General features: G+C 41.4%; 1 long non-coding RNA gene across 1 annotated transcript in view; it reads right to left on the reverse strand.

The window, feature by feature from the left end:
• Window positions 1–2,098: 2,098 nt before the first annotated feature.
• LOC103348343 (uncharacterized) overlaps window positions 2,099–19,094 on the reverse strand; it is an 84,771-nt gene continuing 67,775 nt past the window's right edge. The window contains exon 6 of the long non-coding RNA XR_007919524.2: window positions 2,099–2,512. This is a non-coding gene — a long non-coding RNA (uncharacterized lncRNA). The remainder of the gene's footprint in view (window positions 2,513–19,094) is intronic.

A 19,094-nucleotide genomic window follows, 5' to 3' on the forward strand; every position in this document is an offset into this window, starting at 1 on the left:
AAAGAGAGAAGACAGTAGAACAGATGCTTTGGGTATGCCAAGGGAGAGATGATCCAGAGCATGGACACAGGGATTTGACCTAAACAGGAAATACCTCATTAATTTCAATAGACGTTTACTTCCTATTTTGAAAGAAAGGAATAAATTTGCAGGTTAGTTGGCAAGAAGTTGGATAAGTTCTATTTTCTCTGAAAAAATAAGATACAACGTTACCTGGAGGTCAGAGTTTGAGCAGAGTGGAGACAATCTGGAACCACTGCTGGGCCAAACATGATGTGGACTATGGAAAATCAGCAATCATGGAAACCATGGAACTGAGGGATGACACATGGGCAGATAAGGGGGAAGCCCTGAAATTAAAGGAGCAGTAACTGGGCCAGTGGGTGATTTTCTTCAACGCTATCAGCAGATTGGACATTAGGCTTTGTTAGGTGGATAAGGCAACAAACAAAAGATATGAAGCTCAGGACACTGGCAAGAGTGACCAACGAGATGATAGCATCTGTTAAATAGTAGATATGAAGTATAAAATCTTGGTATCTATCTCAGGCCTGTTAACTAGTTCAGTTGCCTTGTGAACAACGCTTCAACTCTCTGGGCTTAAGCTTTCCTTTTCTATAATGTGAAGGATTAGACTAGCTGATCAATCTCTAAGGTCTATTCCAGGCTGAAAATTGTGTCTGGGACTGCAATAGGAAGTAGTGAAGGAAAGAAAGAATGGACAAGAAGAGTCAAAGTGGGCTGTAAATTCACAGATTTGAGGCTACCACCGAATGCATTTGTTCCATTTGAGATGTATACATAGGCCGGCGCTGCGGCTCACTAGGCTAATCCTCCACCTTGCGGCGCCAGCACACCGGGTTCTAGTCCCGGTCGGAGTGCCGGATTCTGTCCCGGTTGCCCCTCTTCCAGGCCAGCTCTCTGCTGTGGCCAGGGAGTGCAGTGGAGGATGGCCCAAGTGCTTGGGCCCTGCACCCCATGGGAGACCAGGAGAAGTACCTGGCTCCTGTCATCTGATCAGTGTGGTTCGCCGGCCGCAGCGCGCCGGCCACAGCGGCCATTGGAGGGTGAATCAACGGCAAAGGAAGACCTTTCTCTCTGTCTCTCTCTCTCACTGTCCACTCTGCCTGTCCAAAAAAAAAAAAAAAATCATAGAACAAATGATGCATTGCTGAACTTCAGCAGAGACATAGTACTTTAATGAGAATTCTATTAGGAAATAAACGTAGGGAAACTTGGTTTATCATATTACAGGGAATGACTAGGCATGGTGAAATTTACAATAGCAGTGGGATATGGACATGTCCATGGTGGAAGGACTATGTTAAATGGAAGATGCAACTGAAACTGTGAAACCTTTCCCTAATCCATCTTCCCCCATAGAAAATGACACTGCCTCCCTTTCTGGGAGGGTAGTGAATGCCTTGGTAGAGTATTAGGAATTCAATATTAACCATGTCATTTAAGTTTATAGTTCATTGTATAAATCATAACTTATACTGGTTAAAATAAAAGAAATGCTATTTGGTATTAAAAGATAAAGGTTTTTGGAGCCAGTGCCATGGCTCACTTGGTTAATCCTCCACCTGTGGTGCCGGCATCCCATGTGGGTGCCAGTTCGAGTCCCAGTTGCTCCTCTTCCAGTCCAGCTCTCTGCTATGGCCTGGGATAGCAGTGGAAGATAGCCCAAGTGCTTGGGCCCCTGTACCCACATGGGAGACCAGGAGGAGGCACCTGGCTCCTGGCTTTGGATCAGTGTAGCTGCAGCTGTTGCGGCCATTTGGGGAGTGAACCAATGGAAGGAAGACCTTTCTCTCTCTCTCTCTCTCACTGTCTGTTACTCTACCTCTCAAATACATAAATAAAATATTTTAAAAAAGGATAAAGGTTTTTAACAGATAATTTTGGAGATTTAGTCATTAGGGAAAGAAATTGGGATGCTTCTTGTATGTGTCTATCACGTATCACTTTCAAGTGAATTACTATGAAAAATAGAGATAGAGAACAAACCCAAAGGTTAAAAGGAAACTCTGCATCTCCTCCTGTATAGGGTTTTTATTTCCCTACATGAGAGTAGCAGTTTGGAGAAGACTCTGAACCCAGTCATCGGTCATTTGGGATTTGGAGCACAAATGGCCCCATTTCAAGGCTGACACACATGTCAGTGGGTCTAGTGGCACATTTTAGGAGTGAAACATCTTCTTGTGTAGCAGAAGGCAACTGACATGACCTCAATGTGTTAGGATTCACCTCAGGAGGACTTTATAAGGAAATAAAATAAAACCCCAAATTTCTGAAGTGTGAAGTTAAAGTTTTCTGTGTGAGACACAGATGATGGGATTATCAATAGTGAAGGGAGCAAACTAAAGCACTTGAATGTTTAGCTAAGCATACCCAAATTTCTCATTTCAGTATGGATAGAAATAACCACTCTGGAGGTATTTCCGTAATCTTGTCTCCAGCTCCAGCCAGGAATCAGGAAGAAAAAAGTCCTTCCAAAGCAGTTTATACCCTAAAAATAAAGATGACAAAAAGTCAGATTCAGATTAAATTGGAAAAGCTAGTTATTCAGAGCAGTAGTTTTATCTCACTAAGACAGAAATATATAGGCTACAGTAACAGAACCGTAAGTATTTATTCACCGTATACAGAGAGAAATAACTGGCTCCCAGCTTTAGTCAATATGCACTCACAAATGCTCAATGAAATGTTGGCGGGCAACATTGATTATTAATAAATCCAAAATGGCCACATTTTCTGATGACAGAGCTGGGACCTAAGGGAAATGATGTATGCCACTTGTTATACAATCTCTCTTTGACTGTCTTCCAGGGCTTTGGTGAGCTAAGGCAGCAAAATATAGCTCTAGTTCTGCTGAGTCGTTTCAAGGACTATAATTATATTTTATAGTATTTAGTTCAACTAAATCGTTTTTCATTTTAACTCTAATAGTGCAACAATAGCTTGAAACCTTTGATTTTTGTTCCCCAAATGTTTCTGTTTTATTGCAAATGTTCTAAAGTCCTATCTGCACCATGAAAGTACCTGATAATATGTTCCTTCTGAAATGTGACTCTGAGAAGGGGCTGTCCTAGACGACTTTCAACTTTAGAGATTATATTTTGTCTTTGTTAAGAAAGACAGCATCTTGAATTAGAAGAGGATATTGAGTCCTTAGGATATCTGGCTTTCAGTTCTGGCTTTCTCTATCTGCTGTGTGACCTTGGGAATTCATAAAACTACCTGGGCCTCGTTGGCTTCTATGTAAAGTGAATGATGGATTTGCAAGATGCCAATGCTAACTTTCTATAACTCCATGAATATACAGGCTTTTTATAAAATGTTGATGATGCTCTCAGGATAGACTTACTATCCTCTTAAACAGCTTTGTGAGAAGTGGTAGAAGTCAGAACTATTAGCTTCCATTTTTGATTTTATTTAATTAAAAAAAACTATCAGAGTTTTGAGTGACTCATTTAAGGAAAGAGTAGAGAGAAAGGAAAAAAAATGAATTTCAAATGAATGAATAGAGAAATGAGTTATTAAAACCAAATTTTAAATTTGGAGAACATTTTTGTGATCTAAATAAGGTATGAAATGCTACAACAAAATTAACAAGGAAGAAAAAATCTACAGCTTAACAAATGTAGAAAAATGAGCAAGAAGATTAAGAATGCCATCTAGGAAGATTTTATTTCTACTTGAGGCATATGTATATGCTACATTTGGTCAGACTGGGACCATAGCTTCCTATATAGCTTATGAGGAATGAAGGTGAATTTTGATCTTCACTTGAAAGACTCCTTTATCTAATCTCTAAATTGATTCCAATGTGAAGGGGGAAAAAAGATGCTGTATTTAACAGCCCTGCTTCCAATTAATGTTCCATTTATTTGTGCTCTAGTGCCCTATGCTGTGGTTAGAAACTACAGTGTAGAAAGAAAAAGACAAGGGGGTGGTTTTGTGACACATCCCTGGAATCTCATATTGGAGTGCTGTTTTGAGTCCATGTTGCTCTGCTTTCAATCCAGCTCCCTGCCATTAGGCCTGGGAAAGCTCTGGAAGATGGCCCAAGTACTTGGGTCTCTGCTACCCAAATTGGGCACACAAATGGAATTTCTGACTCCTGGCTTTGGCCTGGCCCAGCTCTGTTGATCATTTAGGGGAATAAACGACCAGGTGGACGATCCCTGTCACTCTGCCATTGAAACAAATCATCTTTTATTTTTTTAAAAAAGAGAAAGAGTGAGGATATTGGACAGAAACAATAGTATTAAAAATACAATTGTAATTGCCATATCCAGAGAAAAAAAACAACAATTAAATATTTCTTACAGTGTTCTCTCTTGAGAACAAAATAAAATCTAGTCAACTAACATGAATTTGTTAAAGGAAATAAATAAATGTGGTAAATTGGTGTTGGGTCAATTGGTTTTCAGTGGAATGGTCATTTCAGTGGATTAGTCATTTGGCACACTGGCTTATAAAAATTGGTCATTGGCAGTTTGACCTACTTCCAAATGATTAATGGATTATTAATATAATAACCATGACAAATGTCACCCAGCCCAATTTAGAACAGCCAATGAGAAATATATTGTAATTTAAGAAAATCTAATAGTTAAAAACATTTATTTTTAAATGCTTGTGCTATACTTGTTTTCCTATTTTGCACTAACATTTGTGTAGTGGTTCTTAACTAACTGGGATGCCAGCGCTTCAGGCCAGGGCTTTAACCCGCTGCGCCACAGCGCTGGCCCCATCGTCCGCAAGGTTTGCTGATGGAGATAGGTAGGAGTAATGAGGTAAAGAGGTAAAAAAAATAGAAAAATCCTCACTTTACAGTTACTTTTATAAAGTGGTTTGCCATCTTCCGTTCCCAGAGAACATCAAAGCTTTCTTTTTCCTTCCTGAACACAGAGTGGATTCTTCAAAGATCTCCCTGATTGACTCATCAGATCACTCAACATTCAAGTGATGCAATGCTCTTTCCTGGCTGCCACTTCAGACCCCAACCTTAGCCTCTGAATTTCCCATGGTTGATTGCATGTAGATATTCAATGGAGCCTTGTTACCTTTGGAGAGAGGCTTCTTGAGAAGGATCCCATTTAATTTGGCAGAAAATCTGTCTGTCCCTATCATGGTCCATGGCCTAAACCTCATTTCCAGTAATAGTTATTTTTTTAATGAAGAATAACTTTTTTAAAAAAAATATTTATTTATGTATTTGAAAAGCAGAGTTACAGAGAGAGAGGGAGAAAGAGAGAGAGATGTCTTCCATCTACTGGTTCACTCCCCAAACCAAAGCCAGGAGCTGGGACCTTCTTCTAAGTCTCCTGCATGAGTGCAGGGGCCCAAGCACTTAGGCCATCTTCTTGTACTTTTCCAGACCCATTAGCAGGGAGCTGGGTTGGAAGTGGAACAGCCAAGACTCAAACTGGTACCCATATGGAATGCTGGCGCTGTAGACCATGGCAATTTGCTGTGTAACAGTACTGGCCCCAACAGTTATTCTTTACTTCAAGAAAACTCAAGGCCTACAGGTGAATCTTAATGCAACAGCATCTCTGTGCTGGTGCTGCCCTCAGACCTCTCACCTCTAGACCCTTGGGAGTCTTTGATATCAGAAAAGTGTGCTTCCCACCTCCAGGCAATACAGATGAAATTCTTAACAGGTTCCACTGAAGACTTGTTCTCCAGGATTGAGGCTGAGAGTGAAGGCTCTCACCTCCTGCTCTGACGGTTAGGGCAGGAGAATCCCTGCACAAATCTGCACTCGATTACTACTCTCATACATTTTTGTGTGTGTCTTATGAGGTTTAGAGCCTTCAAACCTGCTCCAGGTCACATAATTGGAGACTTTTGCTCAGTGGGACAAGAACTCATTTTGAAATTTAACATTTTTCTTACATGGTTACTGCAGTTGAAACTTCCATTTTTACCTCCTTTGTGCTTCTTGCAAGCTTTTTAAAAAATTTATTATTTTGGGGGTTGGTGCCTTGGTGTGGTAGGCCAAGATTCCATCTGTGATGCTCAGATTCCATGTGGGCACCCATCATATCCTGTCTGCTTCTCTTCTGATCCAGCTCTCTGCTTATGGCCTGGGGAAGCAGTGGAAGATGGCTCGAATTCTTGGGCCCTAGCACCCAGCTAGGGAGACCCAGAAGAAGCTTCTGGCTCCTGGTTTTGGATCAGTGCAGCTCTGGCCATTTGGGAGTGAACCAGTAGATGGAAGACCTCTTTCTTTGTCTCTTCCTCTCTTTGCAACTCTGCTTCTCAAATAAATAATTATTCTTTTTAGATTTTATTTGTTTTCATTTTAAAGAAAGAGATAGAGATAAGTAGATAGAGAGATAGAAAGAGATCTCATCCAATGGTTTACTCCCTAAATGCTCAGAACAGCCATGGTTAGGCCTGGCCAAAACCAGGAGCCAGGAATTTCATCCAGGCTTCCCATGTGGGTGACAGGTATATGAGCCATCACCTGCCTCCCAGGGTGTGCATTAGCCAGAAGCAGTAATCAGGAGCAGAGCAATGACTCAAACCTTCGTGACTCCAATATGGGATGTAGGTGTCACAAACGGTGTCTTAACCATTGCACCAAACATCCCCCCCCTACTTCTTTTGAAAACAGTCCAGGACCAACTTAAATTTGGTTATTATCTTTATGATTCTCTGTTTTGTCTAACCCAAACATGTTCAGAAGAAATGATAATATAAAATTAGAAATAATATGAATTAAGCACATGTTATATTTATGATCTAAATTTTAAAATGATAATATAAAATTTTTAAATGATAATATAAAATTAGAAATAATATGAATTGGCCGGCGCTGCGGCTCACTAGGCTAATCCTCCGCCTTATGGCACCGGCACACCGGGTTCTAGTCCCAGTCGGGGCGCCGGATTCTGTCCCGGTTGCCCCTCTTCCAGGCCAGCTCTCTGCTGTGGCCAGGGAGTGCAGTGGAGGATGGCCCAAGTGCTTGGGCCCTGCACCCCATGGGAGACCAGGAGAAGTACCTGGCTCCTGCCATCGGATCAGCGCAGTACGCCGGCCGCGGCGGCCATTGGAGGATGAACCAACGGCAAAAGGAAGCCCTTTCTCTCTGTCTCTCTCTCTCTCACTGTCCACTCTGCCTGTCAAAAAATAAAAAATAAAAAAAAAAGAAATAATATGAATTAAGCACATGTTATATTTATGATCTAAATTTTAAAATTCCTTTTAAGGGCTGAGGGTTCACATATTCTATCCATGCTTAAAAATCATGGCTTCCTGAGTAGTCAGCCAGCTCTGGGTAGATAGAAACAAAAGGCATGGAGGGAATAATCTCTGCAGTCTGTGCACCAAGAATCTACGCGATAGAGAAGTATCAACTCAGATCTCAAGATCACAATCTCAAGGGCTGTGCAAATATCCCTGTAGCACCAATTATATTTAAGGCCTTGTCAATTCATTGTGCTCACATACAACAACACTCTATACCCTGTTCCTGTGTATTTACAGTCCAGACTATGCATGGTGAAGAAGAAGGTGGTACTCATTTTAGGAAATTCATTCAAATGGAAAATAAATTCTTGGATTGAATCACGTGTGAATTATCTTTCTAATCATATGAGTGTACACTCCCAAATCCACACATAATCAAAAAATCTTGTACTGAAATAAAATGCATACCCAGAAGAGAACAAATCACCAAGAGCCATTTTCCACCATCCTGTATTTATCTCCTGGAACCTCCTTTACTAAGCGATTCCTGTGAGAGGATGACTCAGTTCCTCCAGCAGTTCTTGACTAGTATCTCAGACAAATTTCAAAACCGATCTTACACATTTTCAGACCGCTTATTCACACAGCATTTTATGACATACTTTTCAGTGCTCTGGAATGTCAAGTGTTTCATCCCACTCCCCAAATCCTTTTCCTGTATTTTTAGACCCTCATTATAAAAGCAATACATATTCATTAAAAAGTAAAATGTAGACAAGTGAAATAGCATAAAGTGTATTCATGATTCAACCAGAGATATTCATTATAAACGGTTTTCAGAATACTTTTCAAATATCTTTTTAAATGCATATTTTATTAATCCAAAGAGAGGAACACATTTTAAATGCTATCATAACCAACATTATTAAACCAATTCAGCAATGTTTGACCATTTGGATTGTTGCAGATTTGATAGTCATGAATTTGGAAAAGAAGGAATGATTGGCTTTAAATGAATTTCCTATAAATAGTAAATACATATGAAAAATTTTGAGTCCTAATTTTGAACAAATTTAAATTTTAATAAAATGCTTATGTTCCCTGCCATACTGTACTGCAGCTCTTGTCCTAAGTTCAGTTTGGCTTGTATCTTTCTACATGTATAACCATTCTTATGCCCACATTATTTTTTATTAAACATACAATACCTTGGAGACTTAATTCTTCACTGAAAATATCTCTTGGACATTTTTTTGGATCATTAAATCTAATCTTTTGAATGATAAGCTTTGCTTTTTTTCTACAAACCATGAAGATCTTGATACTTATTTGCAAACTAGTGTTCCAGATGGTAAACTGGCACCTGATGATTTTAACCCTCCTCCCACCCCCCCGAGGAAACATTTGACATTGTCTGGAGATAATTTTTGTTGTCATAAGTGGGGAGTTTCTACTGGCATCTAGGGAATAAAAAGGATTCTGCTAAACATTCTATAATGCACAGAACAGTTTCTTACAACAAAGAATTATCCAGCCCAATATGTCATGTCAACAGTGGCATTAAGCCAGGTCAACCATTTTGAGAGGAAATGCCTATTCTTGGGGATGTTAGTTTTGAAGACATCTGTCACTGCTTAAAATAAGTCAGAAGTTTCTCTTAAGTGTATAACTGAAATATTTTCCATCTTGGAGCTTTTTTGGAAGACAACAAGTAGGTGGTTTGCACACCAAGTCTGTACTGGAGAAGTTATGTTTGAAATCTAGCCTGCTGACTCTTGAACCCAGGAACCATATATATGGGCCTACTATCTTTACATCAAGGAGTCATTTACTGCTTCAGTGTGATGTCAATCTAAAATATTTTCTCTGGATTTGACAATTGGCTTAATTATTTTTATTTTTGTGAGTAATGGTGCTATCCATTTGTTGATGTTTGATTACTTCCTGGATGAATTTTTTAGCTGGGTAGTGTGATCTGTGTTTTTCTCAATAGAGTAACCATTGCATCAGCCAGGTTCTCATTTGGTCTTTTGGTAAGCTTAGAGGCATAGGAAAACTATCCAAAGAGAGACTGAGTGCCATTTGTTATTAATACACATGGACTACATAATGATTTTCAAAGGAAGGGGGCATCTTAAATTCATGTCGGGGTTTGTTCAACTATGAATTTATCAGAAGAGTTTTCTACTGTGTTTCCTTAAAGCTTAGTGTTAAACAAAACACTCAATATTGTCTTACACTCCTGTTATTTCCTGTTAACCCTACTGGGCTATAGGTGTTGAGATATCTGATCAAAAATTATTCTGGGTGTTTTTGTGAGGGTGAATTTGGATAAAATTAACATACCAATTGGTAAACTGAGAAAAGCAGATTGCTTTCACTGTGGGTGGTTACAATGATTGTTAGTGTAACTACTAATGTGGGTGGGATTCATCCAATCATTTGAAAGTCTAAATAGAACAAAAAAGGTTGACATTCCCCCAAATAAGAAAGAATTCTTCCTAACTGGCTGGTTTTAAACTGGGACATCAACTTTTTCAAGCATTTTGATTTAAATGAAAACCTTGATTCTTAGTGGGTCTTGAATCTGCTGGCCTACAGACTGGAAGTATGTCATCAACTCTCTTGGGTCTTTAGGATGTTGTCTTGTACTTTGGATCCTGGGACTTGTCATTCTCCATAATCCCTTGGACCAAATCCTTATAATAAACCTCTTTCTATAGATATGGATATGGGTCCTACTGGCTTTGCTTCTTTGGAGAACTCAGGCTGATACACTATGATTAAAAGAATAGATAACATTTATTGCTCAAATATAGTAAATTGTTGTCATTTTTGTCTGTTCAGTACCTTTCCCCATTTAGATTTGGAATCCTATTTCCTGGAAGGAATCCAGTTGTGACTTTTTCCCAGAGGTCAAAGGGCAGCATGATGAGTCAGTGTACCCCCTTCTTTTCTCTAGCCATAGTGATTGGATTAAGAATGGACTTGTGATCCAGAAAAGAAATCCAATCAGTATCTTTCTTTGGGTTTTCCTCAAAGATGTTTTGGGAAACACTGTATTTCAAATAGTCTAGGACAAAAACCTATCTGAGAATGTAGCCAGGAAGACACAGAGTCAAAAGATGGTAAGACAGAAACCTCGTTTGAGCTGTTGGAACCATCTGTGTCAAAAGGCAAAACTACTTCCTAAATTTTCTAGTTATAAGTTGCTTTTGGGCTCACGCAGGTTTTAGGTGTGTTATTGGGTAGCATACACTAAAATTAATATTTTGGTTTTTTGTCTCAAACTTAGAGAAGCATGCCAAGCTTAGACATAAATGAGACAGGCTCCATGGTAAGGTTTAGGATTTATTTGGGGAAGTGAGAGAAATACACAGGAATGTAAGGGCTTTATTAAGGGATAGGGGCACAAAAGGGTAAATGGAAAATTCCATACTAGAATCTCAGAGGGCAGACCAAGGGCCACATGAGGGAGTCTGCAGACTGGAGCCTAGAGGAGGAGCCATGCAAGCAGGGGTGGCCACAAAAATGGGTGGCGTGCAGGAGAACAGAGGCACAGGGCACTCCACCCCTCTTTCTTCCAAAAGGGAAGTGGTTATGTAGTCTGATTGGCAGGTGGTTATATACAAGTGAGATCAGGTAGGGGAAAGTGGGGGAGGGAGCCATGGTCTCAAGCTCATGAATCTAATCAGTCTAATCCTATCTCTCCCATATCAGTTGGGTTTTGGACATTTGCAATTGAATTGTAATAATAACTCATTTGACTCTGATTAAAATCTTGCAGAATAAATACCATTTTTCTATTGCAAAGACAAGGATATTAAAGTTAAGAAGAGTAAAATGTCTAAGATCGTAGTTGGTAACTGGCAAAGGAGAGGTTTGAGCTCAAACAAGCTGACCTCAAAGAAGGATGTACTTTTCTCTGAAGGGAGGAGAGAACTTCCACTTCAACTATGGCCCTGTCTAAATATTGTTTGAGTTTATGAACTCAAAAGGCTTCCATAGCCTTGGCAGCTCATGACAAGAGCCTTGGGTGATCACTGACGTCATAAATAAGAGTGTCAATTGTTAAATCAACAGCAGAAGTCACTATGCACTTGCTCCCCATGTAGGACCTCTGTCCTTAATGAGTTGTGCTATAAGAGTTTACAGTAAAACTAGTCTTTAAACAGTACTTTATACTTTGTATATCTGTGTGAACGCAAACTGTTGAAATCTTTACTTAGTATAAAGTTGATCTTCTGTAAATAAAGATAATTAAAAATGAATCTTAATGAACAATGGGATGACAGGGGGAGCAGGAAGTGGGACAGGAGTGGGGGAGGGAGGGTGGGTATGGGGGGAAGAACCACTATATTCCAAAAGCTGTACCTATGAAATTTATATTTATTAAATAAAAACTTTCTTAAAAAACTGACCAGAACCTTAATGAGACTCACTGTACTCTACTCTGTGAGAGCATGAATAATCTCATTTAGCTCTGAAAGCATCCTAGGAAGTACTGTTTTTCCCATTTTATAAATTGAGAGGATGAGACCATAAGCTAAGTCATTTACCTAAGATAACATAGTAGTAGGGACAGCAGATAATGCACTATCTGATTCTGTATCTTTTTATTTTAAAACAGTGTATAATAATGTGCAATTTTTGTTTATAAATTGGAAAGATAGAGATAAGAATATTGCATTATTTATGAAAAGTGAAGCATTATCCTCCAAGTACTAAAAGTAATGAACAATTTTAAATTTTCTGATTCAGATATTTATCAGCTAGCAAATATTTGTTAAATGAATAATGAAAAAATAAAACTTATTCAACTTAGTGTCCACTTATGCAGCTCAGTGATCAAAGATGAAGGGGCTGTGCACTTCCAGGATGATGAACAGGGTTTCATTCACTTGTCTACATTCCGGTAGGGAGTACAGATAAGTGTCGCTCCCCGTCTTCGTGGAGGAGCAACACAGGACCCTGCGCTGTTCTTTCGTCTGCTCGGCCCTCCCCGGGTTTGCTGCTGGTTCTTCCCGGGTTGGCTACTATCCCTTCCACCTCCGTGGAAGGGCAGTTCCCCCTGGCCGCATTCCCCACTTCCGCAGGGGAGCGGCACACGGCCGGCCGGCTCTCTCGGGGGCTGCACGGGTGTTCTTTCAGCTAGATGTTCCCCATAGATGTTCCCGGTGCATGCCGTCTCTCTCCTCCTTTATAGTCCTTCTCTGCCAATCCCAACTCGGCTGCCCACACGCCGAGTACGCTGCTCTCCAATCAGGAGCAAGTCCTACAGTTAATTGGTTGAACTGGAGGCAGCTGTGCGGAAGCTGTTTACTTCTCTCCCAGCGCCATATTGTGGGAGAGCAGATGCATAGAATAAGTCTTAATTCCAGTAACAGTCCAGTCCGGTTTGCTCCCCACAGATCCCCCTTTCTTTTTATTTTTTAGCGTTGATACGCGCCTGTCTTCGGTGTCCCACGGCACACACTCTGCTCTACTTGCTAGAGTTGCCACAGGCTCTTACAAGTCCTATCAATCAGGAAAACCGAATCCGGGTCCTCTCTTCGCCATGTTGTGAGGAGGTTTTTAGGCGCTGATGCGTGCCTGTGTTCGGTGCCCTGCAGCGCATGCCCTGCTCTGCTAGAACTGCCTGCAGGTGTTTACAAAACCTATCAGGCAAACCGAATCCAAGCCTTCTCATTGCCTTATTGTGGGGGAGACTTATTAGTGTTGGTTCGTGCCTATCTTCGGTGACCTGCAGCTCATACTCTGGTCGAGCTTTGCTGGCGCTTACCGCCTTAAATCAGGCAGACCGAATCCAAGCTTAATATTGTTGTATTGTGGGGAAGCCTTACTGATGTTAATTCGTGCCTGTCTTCGGTGACCTGTGGCGCATAAGCTGCTAGCTGCCCGCAGGTGCTCATCGCCTCACTTGATTAGGCAGACCGAATCCAAGCCTTCTAATTGGCATGTTGAGGGGAGGCCTTATTTTTCTCTATTTCTCTATCTCCGGGCATTCCTACCTCTCCCATTTCACTTCTATCTTCCAGCATTCCCATTTCTCTTTTACTTCACTTCCAAACTTCTGTTTCTCTTATCCCTGCGGCTTTCCGGCACCTCGCCCCGCCGGCAGGTTCCCGGCTCTGCGCCGCTTCAGCCCGCGCGCCTCTCTCATCTGCGCAGCTTCCCGGCTTTGTGCGGCTCGGGTTCGCGCGCTCCGCGGTCTCCACGCTTAACCCTTTCGCGTCTGAACCACGGCCTACGCCAGCGTTCCCTATCTATTCACGCCCCGTGCTCTCTCTGCACGCGGCGGCTTCCGCGAGTAACACAGCGTAGCTTGCGTCTCCGCCACTAGGATTCAATCTAAGTTCCCCGGGCTAGCCTGGCGAATTCAACCCAGCGTACGTCTCCGCCCCACGATTTGGCTTCCCGTCCTTTGCTCCCCGGGCTAATCAGACGGATCCCAATCTGGCTTGCGTCTCAGCTTCTGGTTTCAACTTTTCGCCCCCTATTCCCGGGCTAACTTGAGAATCCCAAAGTGGCTTTCGTTTCCGCCTTGGCCTGCCCCCCGCGGCTTCAATTTCCCTAACATTTTTCTCTACCCGGTATGTTTCCCCAAGCTTTCCTCCAACGATATTCCTCTCTCATTTCTCCTGGCCTCTCCCCACAGTCCGCGTCCGAATCTGTTTGTTCTAGCTTTCACTTTCGCTTTCGACCTTAGAGATTTCTCCCAGCTTCCCCCCGTAGTCCGTATCCGAGTCTATGCCTAGGCTTTCAATAGCTTCTTCCGGCTCCTTTTTCGTCCGGCTTTTCCCTAGGCTGTTTCGAGTCTATGCCTAGGCTTTCAATAGCTTCTTCCGGCACCCTTTTCGTCCGGCTTTTCCCTAGGCTGTTTGCTAGTCTCTCTCTCTGGTATTTTCCTGCTTCTTCCCGTTTCTTCCCTCCTAAGTTTGCTATCCGTCCTAGGTTTCCTATCCGAGTCACGGCACCATTATGTCGCTCCCCGTCTTCGTGGAGGAGCAACACAGGACCCTGCGCTGTTCTTTCGTCTGCTCGGCCCTCCCCGGGTTTGCTGCTGGTTCTTCCCGGGTTGGCTACTATCCCTTCCACCTCCGTGGAAGGGCAGTTCCCCCTGGCCGCATTCCCCACTTCCGCAGGGGAGCGGCACACCGCCGGCCGGCTTTCTCGGGGGCTGCACGGGTGTTCTTTCAGCTAGATGTTCCCCATAGATGTTCCCGGTGCATGCCGTCTCTCTCCTCCTTTATAGTCCTTCTCTGCCAATCCCAACTCGGCTGCCCACACGCCGAGTACGCTGCTCTCCAATCAGGAGCAAGTCCTACAGTTAATTGGTTGAACTGGAGGCAGCTGTGCGGAAGCTGTTTACTTCTCTCCCAGCGCCATATTGTGGGAGAGCAGATGCATAGAATAAGTCTTAATTCCAGTAACAGTCCAGTCCGGTTTGCTCCCCACAGATAAGTTCAGTCACAGACATGCTATAATGTGAATCAGTTAGGCAATATGGAAATAGAGGTTTGCACAGGTTTAATTTAACTTTGCCACCACACTCTTCTTACAGTTTCTTAAGTTATTCTTAAATAAAAATAGGTTCAAGTTAATAGTTCAAAATGTGCTAGGAAAGTTATATTGACATCGTACAAAATTTTATATACCTCCATGAAAAAGACTTATAACACAAGATTAAAAAATCCTAGAATAATTTTTCATTATTGATTTCATCTGTGGCCATTTGATGTCTCTCTCTCTCTCTTTCTCTCTCTCTCTCTTTCATTCACAGATTTATTCCTTTCTCTTGGGAAATGTGGGACAATTTTCCCATTTTATGATTGCCAAAATTGAAAGTTAATGCCATTTTTTTCTTAGGAAATATATTAGTTTGATCAGTAATACTAAATGTACTGTATCTTATTTGAAGATAACATAGCAATAAGAAAAATATCACATATTTGTATTCAGGGCTTTCCTGGATGTCTATTTCAACTTTACTAGGCATTCGTTCTCTCTGGCTAGTAATACTGAGTAGCCTGAGTTGCCTCCTGATAAGTGGGTAACGAATGGCTCACTTTCTCTGGTTGGAATACATAACCTTTTCCTTCACATACAAGTGACTAGACATTAAAAACCTTGAATGTCTTGTTTTGCTGAATCTTCAAACTTTCACGCTTTGGTTGGTCCTCAATTTCTAATACGGAAGTTGAGACACAGAACATAATAGACAATATTGGCCAGCCTTTGGGCATCATCAAAGAATGAACAATATCTGTGGGTGGCTACCTCCTGGTATTGGCGCTAAAAGGATTGGTGGGGCAGTGAGGCAGATGTCGTCGGAAACTGCACTAAATAGAAAAGTTTTTCTTGAGATCGCTTTTGTGACCCACTTCATCAAGTTAGGCTTCAAAAGGCCTTTTCCTGTTTGTTTTCCCAATTCTTATGCATTGGTATGGGAAATTTTCTCTTGAGGACTTCATCTTCTTTATGCCTTTTGAAATAATGATTTTGATTTTGTATGGAGATAGAAAAATATTCACTCTTTCCAAAACAGATTATCCAAAAGTTATTGTTGTCTTCCTGTGGGGTGTTTGAATATCCACACTGTTGGAAGGGAATGTTCTTTTAAATAACCTTGTTGGCTTTTTGTACCCTTCTCCCTCATCTAGTTTAGGATATTTATGTCTTTAAGGATTTTCCTGAAATTTTCTCCTCTCCAATGTTTAATGAATTAAAAGCTCAAACTTCTAACCTTTTAGCTTTAATAGAGCTATAAACAAACAATCAAGGACAGTCCTTTCAGTGGCTTCCAGGAGTGATAACTCAGAATCCTGCTAAGATTTAGCCATTGGCTTTTTTGATAGGAAGAAAAATTCTCCCCATCTCCCCTAATCCCCACCCATTGGTGTCTACCCCCTAATACCAGGGACTTGTGAATATGTTACATGGCAAATGGATTTTTCACAGTGAGTAAAATCAAAATTTTGGAATGGGAGATTATCCTGTAATTCTGATGAACCCAAGAGAAAAAACACAAGAGAAAAAGAGATGCCAGAAATTGAGAGATGTGGCAGTAGAAGCAGACATCAGAGTGATGAGATTGTTTGAATCAGTCATGGGCCAAGAAGTGCAGGAAGGGTCCAGCAGGGGGAAGGGGCAAGGAAAAGGATTCTCTTTGGAGCCTCTGGGAGGAATGCAGCACGACAAACACCTTGACTTTAGCCCATGGAAACCCGTTTCTCATTCTGACCTCCAGGGCTTTCAGATGGTAGATCTGTGTTGTTTTAAGCCATCAAGTTTGTGGTAATTTTTTACAGCAGCAATGAATAAAGCTGCAAACACTGTCCCCTTACCCAGTAAGCAGGAAGCAATGGACTGGGTGGGACATAGGAGATTTGGAATGCTCAAGTTTTCCAGTAGCAAGCATGGGTTTCAAAGCAGTATAGATAATATTAGATATGGTTGGATATTGAGTTAACAAGGAAACAAAATGTAGGTGAAAGCCATGAACTGATTTCTTTAGTCTTTAATAATCGTTTTTTGGTAATTAGGAAAGCCCAAGTTTCACGTTGAGTAGATAGGGAGGCTACTCTAATGTTGGACAGAGAAGCGTCCACCCATGTTTTAATAACAGAAGCAGAATGTGTGCCCTTGATCACATTGCACTCTAATTGTCTAGGAATCCCAGAGGTGAGTCAAAACAGAGAAGGGAAGATAGCCGAACTTCTGAGATAGGGAAGACATCAGCCTGGAGAAGAGGGCCAGTTTTCTATTGCCTTTGCTGCTGTCTGCTGCCTGGAGTCCTGCTGATGACTGGTGTGCACAGATGAACTGATGTTTGCTTATTTTGGTTATACTTTTGTTGGTCCCGTACAATTCCTATTGATGGGTTGTGCTTGGATAACAGGGTGGTTGCACATATGTTCTTTAATTATTCTTCATACACAGCATCCAGTGAATTGAAATGGGGAGATTTTTCTGGATTATTCTGCGGCCCAAGGGGCTTTCAGACTCCGCTGCACAATGTGCCACAATTAGCCCTTCCCCACACTTATTTTTGTGGACTGAGCCTTACAGCAATACAAGATCTTCTCTTGTCCTGATTAATTCTTCTTATATGGTTACAATGACCTGATTCCTCACTTAGTTGTCTCCCTGATTTCAAATCTTGGGGGAGACACACACAGGTCAGAATCTGAGTTTCTTCTTTCTTAATTTAAATTAAAATCATTTCTCAGGAAATCTTGAACTTATGCCAGTAGATCTACTTCTTTCTACAGGAATTGTTTACCAGTTATGTCTGGGAAACTTGTTAAGTTGGTGGATGACTGTTCTAACTACACTTACGTATATGAGCCTATTCAATTAATTCTTTTGAGGACCAAGGTGACTCTGACTTTCTTATGTCAGGAAAGCATCCTCTTACTCAAACATCTAATCACTCCTTAATCACTGCAGTTAATCTCTGCCTTAACAGGAATCTCTCATGTTTATGTTGTGTTGAGTTATGACTCACAGTCACTTCTCTCCATTAACTCCATTTTGCCTTTTAAAGTCTCTGAATGACAGACAGAATATGTGGTAAATTCTAATACACCCACCGTGTGAGCCTTTGCTTCTGTCATCAAATCTAGTGTTTGTCTTCCTCTAAACTATCTTAGGCCAAGATTTTATTATTCATCATCATGATCCATCCCCTCTGGACAGCTGCCACTGTGTTAACTTAGCATATGTAGAGTTAAAAATGATCATTCTTGGGGCTGACATTGTGGCACAGTGGGTTATGCCACTGCTTGTGACAATGGCATCCCATGTGTGAGTATCGATTCAGGCCCCGGCTGTTCTGCTTCCCATCCAGCTTCTTGCTAATGCACCTGGAAAAGCAGTAGATGATGGTCCAAGTGCCTGGACCCTTGGTACCCATCTGGGAGACCAGGATGGAATTCCTGGCTCCTGGTTTTTAACCCAGCTTGGTCCAGCTCTTGTTGCTGTGGCCATTTGTGAAGTGAATCAGCAGATGGAAGATTCTCTGTGCTGCTCTTTCAAATAGACAAACAATCAGGGAGAACATATGATACTTGTCCCTTTGGGACTGGCTTAATTCACTCAGCATGATGTTTTCCAGATTCCTCCATCTTGTTGCAAATGACTGGATTTTGTTGTTTTTGACTGCTGTATAGTATTCTATAGAGTACATATCCCATAATTTCTTTATCCAGTCTACTGTTGATGGGCATTTGGGTTGGTTCCAGTTCTTAGCTATTGTGAATTGAGCTGCAATAAACATTGATGTGCAGACAGCTTGTTTGTTTGCCAATTTAATTTCCTTTGGGTAAATTCCAAGGAGTGGTATGGTTGGGTTGTATGGTAGGGTTATATTCAGGTTTCTGAGGCATCTCCAGACTGCCTTCCATAGTGGCTTAACCAGTTTGCATTCCCACCAACAGTGGGTTAGTGTCCCTTTTTCCCCCCATCCTCTCCAGCATCTATTGTTGGTAGATTTCTGAATGTGAGCCATTCTAACCAGGGTGAGGTGAAACCTCATTGTGGTTTTATACTTTATCCATTTTAGTATTTTCTCTTTGTTTTGTTCTAGTACTATTGGTTGAACTCTGTGATTAACACACAATTATTCTTAGGTGTTTAAATTTTAACTGAAAAGTGATCCCTGTTAAATATAAGAGTGGGAATAAGAGAGGGAGGAGATGTACAATTTGGGATATGCTCAATCGGACTTACCCCAAATGGTGGCGTTAGAATCATGCCATGGGATCCCAATACAATCCCATCAAGGTGGCATGTACCAATGCCATCTCACTATTCCAAGTGATCAATTTCAGTTCACAATTGATGACACTGATTGGTCTAAGAGTCAAAGGGATCACACAGAC

This window comes from Oryctolagus cuniculus, chromosome 11 (genome assembly GCF_964237555.1).
Source record: "Oryctolagus cuniculus chromosome 11, mOryCun1.1, whole genome shotgun sequence".
NCBI lineage: Eukaryota > Metazoa > Chordata > Mammalia > Lagomorpha > Leporidae > Oryctolagus > Oryctolagus cuniculus.